The 15,000-nt window shown below is 45.3% G+C and overlaps 1 pseudogene; it reads left to right on the forward strand.

Annotated features, from left to right (window-relative positions):
- Positions 1-15,000, forward strand: part of LOC124022291 — a 112,571-nt pseudogene that overhangs the window by 69,256 nt on the left and 28,315 nt on the right.

Here is a 15,000-nt window from a genome sequence, read left to right on the forward strand (position 1 = left end):
TAATATAGTAATATGTTACACTTTGCTTATCAATCTCCTAGTACAGTGAGTCAGTACAGTACAGTGAGTCCGTACAGTACAGTGAGTCAGTACAGTGAGTCAGTACAGTACATTTAATAATATAGTAATATGTTACACTCTGCCTATCAATCTCCTAGTACAGTGAGTCAGTACAGTACAGTGAGTCCGTACAGTACAGTGAGTCAGTACAGTGAGTCAGTACAGTACATTTAATAATATAGTAATATGTTACACTTTGCTTATCAATCTCCTAGTACAGTGAGTCAGTACAGTACAGTGAGTCCGTACAGTACAGTGAGTCAGTACAGTGAGTCAGTACAGTACATTTAATAATATAGTAATATGTTACACTCTGCCTATCAATCTCCTAGTACAGTGAGTCAGTACAGTGAGTCAGTACCGTACAGTGAGTCAGTACAGTACATTTAATAATATAGTAATATGTTACACTTTGCCTATCAATCTCCTAAGGACAGTGTGATTATGAATGTTTGTAAACAGCTTCCTGCTGTCTGTCCATTCTGCTCCTGTGGAGAGCGAGGACCATTTAAATTAACAAGAGTTAGATCAGCGTCTCTGGGCCGGGGACTGGGGATGGCTAGGAGGGGAGTATAGGAAGAGGAGGAGAGAGGAGGTGAGAGAGGAGGAGAGGAGAGAGGGGATGGCTAGGAGGGGAGTATAGGAAGAGGAGGAGAGAGGAGGTGAGAGGAGAGTAGAAAGAGGAGGAGAGAGGAGGAGAGGAGAGAGGGGATGGCTAGGAAGGGAGTATAGAAAGAGGAGGAGAGAGGAGGAGAGAGGAGAGAGGAGAGAGTTACAGGATGGAGACAGACAGACCTACTCTGTTACAGTAGCATCATGGAGACAGACCTACTCTGTTACAGTAGCATCATGGAGACAGACAGACCTACTCTGTTACAGTAGCATCATGGAGACAGACCTACTCTGTTACAGTAGCATCATCACTCTGTTACAGTAGCATCATGGAGACAGACCTACTCTGTTACAGTAGCATCATGGAGACAGACAGACCTACTCTGTTACAGTAGCATCATGGAGACAGACAGACCTACTCTGTTACAGTAGCATCATCATGGAGACAGACAGACCTACTCTGTTACAGTAGCATCATGGAGACAGTTACAGTAGCATCATACTCTGTTACAGTAGCATCATGGAGACAGACAGACCTACTCTGTTACAGTAGCATCATGGAGACAGACAGACCTACTCTGTTACAGTAGCATCATGGAGACAGGACAGACCTACTCTGTTACAGTAGCATCATGGAGACAGACAGACCTACTCTGTTACAGTAGCATCATGGAGATCAGACAGACCTACAGTAGCATCATGGAGACAGACAGACCTTCTGTTACAGTAGCATCATGACAGACAGACCTACTCTGTTACAGTAGCATCATGGAGACAGACAGACCTACTCTGTTACAGTAGCATCATGGAGACAGACAGACCTACTCTGTTACAGTAGCATCATGGAGACAGACAGACCTACTCTGTTACAGTAGCATCATGGAGACAGACAGACCTACTCTGTTACAGTAGCATCATGGAGACAGACAGACCTACTCTGTTACAGTAGCATCATGGAGACAGACAGACCTACTCTGTTACAGTAGCATCATGGAGACAGACCTACTCTGTTACAGTAGCATCATGGAGACAGACAGACCTACTCTGTTACAGTAGCATCATGGAGACAGACAGACAGGGGAGGGTCTGAAATCTTTAGCCAATGACGTGTCCATGTCGGGGAGGGGGCGGGATTCTGAAATCTTCAGCCAATGAAAGATGTCTATATAAAGAAGTGGTATTAAAGTCTCAGCCAATCACAGATGTCATTATTTCTGCGTTTCCACAGCAACACCACAGAGGCGGGCGGGACCTACATTAAAAAGTGCTGTAAAGGATTCTGCATCGACATCCTGAAGAAGATCGCGAAGTACGTAAAGTTCACCTACGATCTCTACCTGGTTACCAACGGTAAACATGGGAAGAAGATCAACAACGTGTGGAACGGGATGGTGGGAGAGGTGAGTGGCTAATAATTATTATATTATAATATCATACAGTTAGTTTACTCTGTCCTGTCTCATAGTTAAAACAACATCTTAGTTTACGCAGCTAACGGCTAAAGGCTAGTCTCAGCATTATACTGTAGCATCATTTTGCTGTGTTTAGCGAACGGCTAAAGGCTAGTCTCAGCATTATACTGTAGTATCATTTACTGTGTTTAGCTAATGGCTAAAGGCTAGTCTCAGCAATAGCATCATTTTGCTGTGTTTAGCTAACGGCTAAAGGCTAGTCTCAGCAATATACTGTAGTATCATTTTACTGTGTTTAGCTAACGGCTAAAGGCTAGTCTCAGCAATATACTGTAGTATCATTTTACTGTGTTTAGCTAACGGCTAAAGGCTAGTCTCAGCAATGTACTGTAGTATCATTTTACTGTGTTTAGGTATTGGCTAAAGGCTAGTCTCAGCATTATACTGTAGTATCATTTTACTGTGTTTAGCTAACGGCTAAAGGCTAGTCTCAGCATTATACTGTAGTATCATTTACTGTGTTCAGCTAACGGCTAAAGGCTAGTCTCAGCATTATATTGTAGTATCATTTACTGTGTTTAGCTAACGGCTAAAGGCTAGTCTCAGCATCATATTGTAGCATCATTTACTGTGTTCAGCTAACGGCTAAAGGCTAGTCTCAGCATCATATTGTAGCATCATTTTACTGTGTTTAGCTAATGGCTATAGGCTAGTCTCAGCATTATACTGTAGTATCATTTTACTGTGTTTAGCTAATGGCTAAAGGCTAGTCTCAGCATTATACTGTAGTATCATTTTACTGGGTTTAGCTAACGGCTAAAGGCTAGTCTCAGCAATAGTATCATTTTACTGTGTTCAGCTAACGGCTAAAGGCTAGTCTCAGCATCATATTGTAGCATCATTTTACTGTGCTTAGCTAATGGCTAAAGGCTAGTCTCAGCATTATACTGTAGTATCATTTTACTGTGTTTAGCTAATGGCTAAAGGCTAGTCTCAGCATTATACTGTAGTATCATTTTACTGTGTTTAGCTAACGGCTAAAGGCTAGTCTCAGCAATAGCATCATTTTACTGTGTTTAGCTAACGGCTAAAGGCTAGTCTCAGCAATAGCATCATTTTACTGTGTTTAGCTAACGGCTAAAGGCTAGTCTCAGCAATAGCATCATTTTACTGTGTTCAGCTAACTGCTAAAGGCTAGTCTCAGCATCACATTGTAGCATTATAATATACAGCAGTGAGTTCCTACTGACGACATCAACAACACGCTAGATTAAAGATTAACCCAGAATCCCTCCCTCCCTCCCTCCCTCCCTCCCTCCCTCCCTCCCTCCCTCCCTCCCTCCCTCCCTCCCTCCCTCCCTCCCTCCCTCCCTCCCTCCCTCCCTCCCTCCCTCCCTCCCTCCCTCCTTCCCTCCTTCCTTCCCTCCCTCCCTCCCTCCCTCCCTCCCTCCCTCCCAGGTGGTCTATAAGAAAGCTGTCATGGCCGTCGGCTCTCTGACGATCAATGAGGAGCGTTCTGAGGTCATCGATTTCTCCGTCCCGTTCGTGGAAACTGGAATAAGCGTCATGGTCTCCCGTAGCAACGGAACCGTCTCCCCGTCCGCCTTTCTTGGTAACCCTCGCCGTGTTTTGGGGACATTTGGGTTGTCTGTCTGTGTTGTTTCACCACCTGACAGATTGTGTTTATCAACATAAAAAAAACAGAACTGTCCCTCTCATATTCTGTCAAAACATGCTGCATCTGTTGGCTTCATTAAAACACACAGCACCACTAACAGGACTGATCTACACAGCACCACTAACAGGACTGATCTATACAGCACCACTAACAGGACTGATCTATACAGCACCACTAACAGGACTGGTCTATACAGCACCACTAACAGGACTGATCTATACAGCACCACTAACAGGACTGGTCTATACAGCACCACTAACAGGACTGATCTATACAGCACCACTAACAGGACTGATCTATACAGCACCACTAACAGGACTGATCTATACAGCACCACTAACAGGACTGGTCTATACAGCACCACTAACAGGACTGGTCTATACAGCACCACTAACAGTACTGATCTATACAGCACCACTAACAGGACTGATCTATACAGCACCACTAACAGTATGGAGGAAGACAGGACTGAACTATACAGCACCACTAACAGGACTGATCTATACAGCACCACTAACAGGACTGATCTATACAGCACCACTAACAGGACTGATCTATACAGCACCACTAACAGGACTGATCTATACAGCACCACTAACAGTATGGAGGAAGACAGGACTGATCTATACAGCACCACTAACAGGACTGATCTATACAGCACCACTAACAGGACTGATCTATACAGCACCAGTAACAGGACTGATCTATATAGCACCACTAACAGGACTGATCTATACAGCACCACTAACAGGACTGATCTATACAGCACCACTAACAGGACTGATCTATACAGCACCACTAACAGGACTGATCTATACAGCACCACTAACAGGACTGATCTACACAGCACCACTAACAGGACTGATCTATACAGCACCACTAACAGGACTGATCTACACAGCACCACTAACAGGACTGATCTATACAGCACCACTAACAGTATGGAGGAAGACAGGACTGATCTATACAGCACCACTAACAGGACTGATCTATACAGCACCACTAACAGGACTGATCTATACAGCACCACTAACAGGACTGATCTATACAGCACCACTAACAGGACTGATCTATACAGCACCACTAACAGGACGGATCTACACAGCACCACTAACAGGACTGATCTATACAGCACCACTAACAGGACTGATCTACACAGCACCACTAACAGGACTGATCTATACAGCACCACTAACAGGACTGATCTATACAGCACCACTAACAGGACTGATCAATACAGCACCACTAACAGGACTGATCTATACAGCACTACTAACAGGACTGGTCTATACAGCACCACTAACAGGACTGATCTATACAGCACCACTAACAGGACTAATCTATACAGCACCACTAACAGGACTGATCTATACAGCACCACTAACAGGACTGATCTATACAGCACCACTAACAGGACTGATCTATACAGCACCACTAACAGGACTGATCTATACAGCACCACTAACAGGACTGATCTATACAGCACCACTAACAGGACTGATCTACACAGCACCACTAACAGGACTGATCTATACAGCACCACTAACAGTATGGAGGAAGACAGGACTGATCTATACAGCACCACTAACAGGACTGATCTATACAGCACCACTAACAGGACTGATCTATACAGCACCACTAACAGGACTGATCTACACAGCACCACTAACAGGACTGATCTACACAGCACCACTAACAGGACTGATCTACACAGCACCACTAACAGGACTGATCTATACAGCACCACTAACAGTATGGAGGAAGACAGGACTGATCTATACAGCACCACTAACAGGACTGATCTATACAGCACCACTAACAGGACTGATCTACACAGCAGCACTAACAGGACTGATCTATACAGCACCACTAACAGTATGGAGGAAGACAGGAATGGTCTATACAGCACCACTAACAGGACTGATCTATACAGCACCACTAACAGGACTGATCTACACAGCACCACTAACAGTATGGAGGAAGACAGGACTGATCTACACAGCACCACTAACAGGACTGATCTATACAGCACCACTAACAGGACTGATCTATACAGCACCACTAACAGGACTGATCTATACAGCACCACTAACAGGACTGATCTATACAGCACCACTAACAGGACTGATCTATACAGCACCACTAACAGGACTGATCTATACAGCACCACTAACAGGACTGATCTATACAGCACCACTAACAGGACTGATCTATACAGCACCACTAACAGGACTGATCTATACAGCACCACTAACAGGACTGATCTATACAGCACCACTAACAGGACTGATCTATACAGCACCACTAACAGGACTGGTCTATACAGCACCACTAACAGGACTGATCTATACAGCACCACTAACAGGACTGATCTATACAGCACCACTAACAGGACTGATCTATACAGCACCACTAACAGGACTGATCTATACAGCACCACTAACAGGACTGGTCTATACAGCACCACTAACATGACTGGTCTATACAGCACCACTAACAGTACTGATCTATACAGCACCACTAACAGGACTGATCTATACAGCACCACTAACAGTATGGAGGAAGACAGGACTGAACTATACAGCACCACTAACAGGACTGATCTATACAGCACCACTAACAGGACCGATCTATACAGCACCACTAACAGGACTGATCTATACAGCACCACTAACAGGACGGATCTACACAGCACCACTAACAGGACTGATCTATACAGCACCACTAACAGGACTGATCTACACAGCACCACTAACAGGACTGATCTATACAGCACCACTAACAGGACTGATCTATACAGCACCACTAACAGGACTGATCAATACAGCACCACTAACAGGACTGATCTATACAGAACTACTAACAGGACTGGTCTATACAGCACCACTAACAGGACTGATCTATACAGCACCACTAACAGGACTGATCTATACAGCACCACTAACAGGACTGATCTATACAGCACCACTAACAGGACTGATCTATACAGCACCACTAACAGGACTGATCTATACAGCACCACTAACAGGACTGATCTATACAGCACCACTAACAGGACTGATCTATACAGCACCACTAACAGGACTGATCTACACAGCACCACTAACAGGACTGATCTATACAGCACCACTAACAGTATGGAGGAAGACAGGACTGATCTATACAGCACCACTAACAGGACTGATCTATACAGCACCACTAACAGGACTGATCTATACAGCACCACTAACAGGACTGATCTACACAGCACCACTAACAGGACTGATCTACACAGCACCACTAACAGGACTGATCTACACAGCACCACTAACAGGACTGATCTATACAGCACCACTAACAGGACTGATCTATACAGCACCACTAACAGGACTGATCTATACAGCACCACTAACAGTATGGAGGAAGACAGGACTGATCTATACAGCACCACTAACAGGACTGATCTATACAGCACCACTAACAGGACTGATCTATACAGCACCACTAACAGGACTGATCTATACAGCACCACTAACAGGACTGATCTACACAGCACCACTAACAGGACTGATCTATACAGCACCACTAACAGGACTGATCTATACAGCACCACTAACAGGACTGATCAATACAGCACCACTAACAGGACTAATCTATACAGCACTACTAACAGGACTGGTCTATACAGCACCACTAACAGGACTGATCTATACAGCACCACTAACAGGACTGATCTATACAGCACCACTAACAGGACTGATCTATACAGCACCACTAACAGGACTGATCTATACAGCACCACTAACAGGACTGATCTATACAGCACCACTAACAGGACTGATCTACACAGCACCACTAACAGGACTGATCTATACAGCACCACTAACAGTATGGAGGAAGACAGGACTGATCTATACAGCACCACTAACAGGACTGATCTATACAGCACCACTAACAGGACTGATCTATACAGCACCACTAACAGGACTGATCTACACAGCACCACTAACAGGACTGATCTACACAGCACCACTAACAGGACTGATCTACACAGCACCACTAACAGGACTGATCTACACAGCACCACTAACAGGACTGATCTATACAGCACCACTAACAGTATGGAGGAAGACAGGACTGATCTATACAGCACCACTAACAGGACTGATCTATACAGCACCACTAACAGGACTGATCTATACAGCACCACTAACAGGACTGATCTATACAGCACCACTAACAGGACTGATCTATACAGCACCACTAACAGGACTGATCTATACAGCACCACTAACAGGACTGATCTATACAGCACCACTAATAGGACTGATCTATACAGCACCACTAACAGGACTGATCTATACAGCACCACTAACAGGACTGATCTATACAGCACCACTAACAGGACTGATCTATACAGCACCACTAACAGGACTGATCTATACAGCACCACTAACAGGACTGATCTATACAGCACCACTAACAGGACTGATCTATACAGCACCACTAACAGGACTGATCTATACAGCACCACTAACAGGACTGATCTATACAGCACCACTAACAGGACTGATCTATACAGCACCACTAACAGGACTGGTCTATACAGCACCACTAACAGGACTGATCTATACAGCACCACTAACAGGACTGATCTATACAGCACCACTAACAGGACTGATCTATACAGCACCACTAACAGGACTGATCTATACAGCACCACTAACAGGACTGGTCTATACAGCACCACTAACAGGACTGGTCTATACAGCACCACTAACAGTACTGATCTATACAGCACCACTAACAGGACTGATCTATACAGCACCACTAACAGTATGGAGGAAGACAGGACTGAACTATACAGCACCACTAACAGGACTGATCTATACAGCACCACTAACAGGACTGATCTATACAGCACCACTAACAGGACTGATCTATACAGCACCACTAACAGTATGGAGGAAGACAGGACTGATCCATACAGCACCACTAACAGGACTGATCTATACAGCACCACTAACAGGACTGATCTATACAGCACCACTAACAGGACTGATCTATACAGCACCACTAACAGGACTCATCTATACAGCACCACTAACAGGATGGATCTACACAGCACCACTAACAGGACTGATCTATACGGCACCACTAACAGGACTGATCTACACAGCACCACTAACAGGACTGATCTATACAGCACCACTAACAGGACTGATCTATACAGCACCACTAACAGGACTGATCTATACAGCACCACTAACAGGACTGATCTATACAGCACCACTAACAGGACTCATCTATACAGCACCACTAACAGGAATGATCTATACAGCACCACTAACAGGACGGATCTACACAGCACCACTAACAGGACTGATCTATACAGCACCACTAACAGTATGGAGGAAGACAGGACTGATCTATACAGCACCACTAACAGGACTGATCTATACAGCACCACTAACAGGACTGATCTATACAGCACCACTAACAGGACTGATCTATACAGCACCACTAACAGGACTGGTCTATACAGCACCACTAACAGGACTGATCTATACAGCACCACTAACAGTACTGATCTATACAGCACCACTAACAGGACTGATCTATACAGCACCACTAACAGTATGGAGGAAGACAGGACTGAACTATACAGCACCACTAACAGGACTGATCTATACAGCACCACTAACAGGACTGATCTATACAGCACCACTAACAGGACTGATCTATACAGCACCACTAACAGTATGGAGGAAGACAGGACTGATCCATACAGCACCACTAACAGGACTGATCTATACAGCACCACTAACAGGACTGATCTATACAGCACCACTAACAGGACTGATCTATACAGCACCACTAACAGGACTCATCTATACAGCACCACTAACAGGATGGATCTACACAGCACCACTAACAGGACTGATCTATACGGCACCACTAACAGGACTGATCTACACAGCACCACTAACAGGACTGATCTATACAGCACCACTAACAGGACTGATCTATACAGCACCACTAACAGGACTGATCTATACAGCACCACTAACAGGACTGATCTATACAGCACCACTAACAGGACTCATCTATACAGCACCACTAACAGGAATGATCTATACAGCACCACTAACAGGACGGATCTACACAGCACCACTAACAGGACTGATCTATACAGCACCACTAACAGTATGGAGGAAGACAGGACTGATCTATACAGCACCACTAACAGGACTGATCTATACAGCACCACTAACAGGACTGATCTATACAGCACCACTAACAGGACTGATCTACACAGCACCACTAACAGGACTGATCTACACAGCACCACTAACAGTATGGAGGAAGACAGGACTGATCTATACAGCACCACTAACAGGACTGATCTATACAGCACCACTAACAGGACTGATCTATACAGCACCACTAACAGGACTGATCTATACAGCACCACTAACAGGACTGGTCTATACAGCACCACTAACAGGACTGGTCTATACAGCACCACTAACAGTACTGATCTATACAGCACCACTAACAGGACTGATCTATACAGCACCACTAACAGTATGGAGGAAGACAGGACTGAACTATACAGCACCACTAACAGGACTGATCTATACAGCACCACTAACAGGACTGATCTATACAGCACCACTAACAGGACTGATCTATACAGCACCACTAACAGTATGGAGGAAGACAGGACTGATCCATACAGCACCACTAACAGGACTGATCTATACAGCACCACTAACAGGACTGATCTATACAGCACCACTAACAGGACTGATCTATACAGCACCACTAACAGGACTGATCTATACGGCACCACTAACAGGATGGATCTACACAGCACCACTAACAGGACTGATCTATACGGCACCACTAACAGGACTGATCTACACAGCACCACTAACAGGACTGATCTATACAGCACCACTAACAGGACTGATCTATACAGCACCACTAACAGGACTGATCTATACAGCACCACTAACAGGACTGATCTATACAGCACCACTAACAGGACTCATCTATACAGCACCACTAACAGGAATGATCTATACAGCACCACTAACAGGACGGATCTACACAGCACCACTAACAGGACTGATCTATACAGCACCACTAACAGTATGGAGGAAGACAGGACTGATCTATACAGCACCACTAACAGGACTGATCTATACAGCACCACTAACAGGACTGATCTATACAGCACCACTAACAGGACTGATCTACACAGCACCACTAACAGGACTGATCTACACAGCACCACTAACAGGACTGATCTACACAGCACCACTAACAGGACTGATCTATACAGCACCACTAACAGTATGGAGGAAGACAGGACTGATCTATACAGCACCACTAACAGGACTGATCTATACAGCACCACTAACAGGACTGATCTATACAGCACCACTAACAGGACTGATCTACACAGCACCACTAACAGGACTGATCTACACAGCACCACTAACAGGACTGATCTACACAGCACCACTAACAGGACTGATCTATACAGCACCACTAACAGTATGGAGGAAGACAGGACTGATCTATACAGCACCACTAACAGGACTGATCTATACAGCACCACTAACAGGACTGATCTACACAGCAGCACTAACAGGACTGATCTATACAGCACCACTAACAGTATGGAGGAAGACAGGACTGGTCTATACAGCACCACTAACAGGACTGATCTATACAGCACCACTAACAGGACTGATCTACACAGCACCACTAACAGTATGGAGGAAGACAGGACTGATCTACACAGCACCACTAACAGGACTGATCTATACAGCACCACTAACAGGACTGATCTATACAGCACCACTAACAGGGCTGATCTATACAGCACCACTAACAGGACTGATCTATACAGCACCACTAACAGGACTGATCTATACAGCACCACTAACAGGACTGATCTATACAGCACCACTAACAGGACTGATCTATACAGCACCACTAACAGGACTGATCTATACAGCACCACTAACAGGACTGATCTATACAGCACCACTAACAGGACTGATCTATACAGCACCACTAACAGGACTGATCTATACAGCACCACTAAAAGGACTGATCTATACAGCACCACTAACAGGACTGATCTATACAGCACCACTAACAGGACTGATCTATACAGCACCACTAACAGGACTGGTCTATACAGCACCACTAACAGGACTGATCTATACAGCACCACTAACAGGACTGATCTATACAGCACCACTAACAGGACTGATCTACACAGCACCACTAACAGGACTGATCTATACAGCACCACTAACAGGACTGATCTATACAGCACCACTAACAGTATGGAGGAAGACAGCACTGATCTATACAGCACCACTAACAGGACTGGTCTATGTCTAATCTGATGTGTGTCTCTGTGTGTGTGTGTATTCATGTCTCTTCTCTCTGTCTCTCTCTGTGTGTATCTAATCTGATGTGTGTCTCTGTGTATCTGTGTGTATCTAATCTGATGTGTGTCTCTGTGTCTCTAATCTGATGTGTGTCTCCGTGTGTCTCTAATCTGATGTGTGTCTCTGTGTCTCTGTGTGTATCTAATCTGATGTGTGTCTCCGTGTGTATCTAATCTGATGTGTGTCTCCGTGTGTATCTAATCTGATGTGTGTCTCCGTGTCTCTGTGTGTATCTAATCTGATGTGTGTCTCCGTGTGTATCTAATCTGATGTGTGTCTCCGTGTGTATCTAATCTGATGTGTGTCTCCGTGTGTATCTAATCTGATGTGTGTCTCCGTGTGTATCTAATCTGATGTGTGTCTCCGTGTGTATCTAATCTGATGTGTGTCTCTGTGTGTATCTAATCTGATGTGTGTCTCCGTGTGTATCTAATCTGATGTGTGTCTCCGTGTGTATCTAATCTGATGTGTGTCTCCGTGTGTATCTAATCTGATGTGTGTCTCCGTGTGTATCTAATCTGATGTGTGTCTCCGTGTGTATCTAATCTGATGTGTGTCTCCGTGTGTATCTAATCTGATGTGTGTCTCCGTGTGTATCTAATCTGATGTGTGTCTCCGTGTGTATCTAATCTGATGTGTGTCTCCGTGTGTATCTAATCTGATGTGTGTCTCCGTGTGTATCTAATCTGATGTGTGTCTCCGTGTGTATCTAATCTGATGTGTGTCTCTGTGTGTATTCATGTCTCTTCTCTCTGTGTGTTTCAGAGCCGTTCAGTGCGACGGTGTGGATCATGATGTTTGTGATGCTGTTGTTGGTAACAGCGATGGCTGTGTTCATGTTTGAATACATCAGCCCTCTGGGCTTTAACAGGAACCTGGCACAGGGTAGAGGTAGGTACACACACACACACACACACACACACACACACACACACACACACACACACACACACACACACACACACACACACACACACACACACACACACACACACACACACACACACACACACACACACCAACGCACACTTTTAAGTCTGAATTTACCTTTTCCTTCCTTCCTTCCTTCCTTCCTTCCTTCCTTCCTTCCTTCCTTCCTTCCTTCCTTCCTCCTCCCTCCCTCCCTCCCTCCCTCCCTCCCTCCCTCCCTCCCTCCCTCCCTCCCTCCCTCCCTCCCTCCCTCCCTCTCTCCCTCCCTCCCTCCCTCCCTCCCTCTCTCCCTCCCTCCCTCCCTCCGTCTCTCCCTCCCTCCCTCCCTCCCTCCCTCCCTCTCTCCCTCTCTCCCTCCAGACCCCCACGGCCCATCGTTCACTATGGGTAAGGCGGTGTGGCTGCTGTGGGGTCTGGTGTTCAACAACTCTGTCCCGGTTCAGAACCCTAAAGGCACCACCAGTAAGTTCATAGTGTCGGTGTGGGCCTTCTTCGCCGTCATCTTCCTGGCCTCTTACACAGCCAACCTGGCTGCCTTCATGATCCAGGAGGAGTTTGTAGACCAGGTCACGGGACTGTCGGACAACAAGGTAATGTTTTACTGTTTATACTCTCAGCATGTTAAGATTGATAGTTACAATAACATTGATTTGATAAAAAAAAAAAAATTTTTTTTTTTATTATGTACGATGTTCCAGTCCCATTGAGAATGTCGCTGGAGCGAATCATCACTTCTGGTGACCTTAAGAACTCGTGTTAGCTCCCTCGAGCTGATTCCCCCCCCCCCCCTACACAAAGGGGGCTTTAGCTCAGAGAGCTAACACTATCTTGAGCTACACCGATTCCCTGTGTTGAATCCGCTGTCGCTGTCGATATATACATGGCCCGGAGTTTAGAGATAGAGATAGAGACAGGGCCTAGAAATAGGGTTTTTAGTAGATCGTGTTTTCACCTAGATGTTTATGTTTACATTCTATGTCTGTATGTTCTGTGCTGCCTTCACGTCCTCCACGGAACGATCGGAAATGCACAATTTCCGAGTCGGAACTACAAACGGGGAAACTAGAGTTACAATCTTGTAACCCCCTCGGATTCCCCGTCGGAATGTTTCCGAGATTCCGAGATTCCGCAGAGCGCGTGAAGCTAGCATAGAGGCTAGGGAATCACAGCATAGGCACCAACTTTTTGTCAGCTTCAGTTCTATTGTCCCATAGACTTAAATAGACAGCTCTAGTGTTCCCGAAGACTGTGTTTAGCATGGGCCCTCTATCTACCTCTATGGACATACTGTCCCATAAACATAGATAGATAGCTCCAGCGTCCCGAAGACTGTTTTTAGCATGGGCCCTCTATCTACCTCTATGGACCTACTGTCCCATAAACATAGATAGATAGCTCTAGTGTCCCGAAGACTGTGTTTAGCATGGGCCCTCTATCTACCTCTATGGACCTACTGTCCCATAAACATAGATAGATAGCTCTAGTGTCCCGAAGACTGTGTTTAGCATGGGCCCTCTATCTACCTCTATGGACCTACTGTCCCATAAACATAGATAGATAGCTCTAGTGTCCCGAAGACTGTGTTTAGCATGGGCCCTCTATCTACCTCTATGGAGGTACTGTCCCATAGACTTTGATAGACAACTGGGCCTTCTATCTACCTCTATGGAGGTACTGTCCCATAGACTTTGATAGACAACTGGGCCTTCTATCTACCTCTATGGACATACTGTCCCATAGACTTTGATAGACAACTGGGCCTTCTATCTACCTCTATGGAGGTACTGTCCCTTAGACTTTGATAGACAACTGGGCCTTCTATCTACCTCTATGGAGGTACTGTCCCATAGAC

This window comes from Oncorhynchus gorbuscha, unplaced genomic scaffold, assembly GCF_021184085.1.
Source record: "Oncorhynchus gorbuscha isolate QuinsamMale2020 ecotype Even-year unplaced genomic scaffold, OgorEven_v1.0 Un_scaffold_1319, whole genome shotgun sequence".
In the NCBI taxonomy this organism is placed as follows: domain Eukaryota; kingdom Metazoa; phylum Chordata; class Actinopteri; order Salmoniformes; family Salmonidae; genus Oncorhynchus; species Oncorhynchus gorbuscha.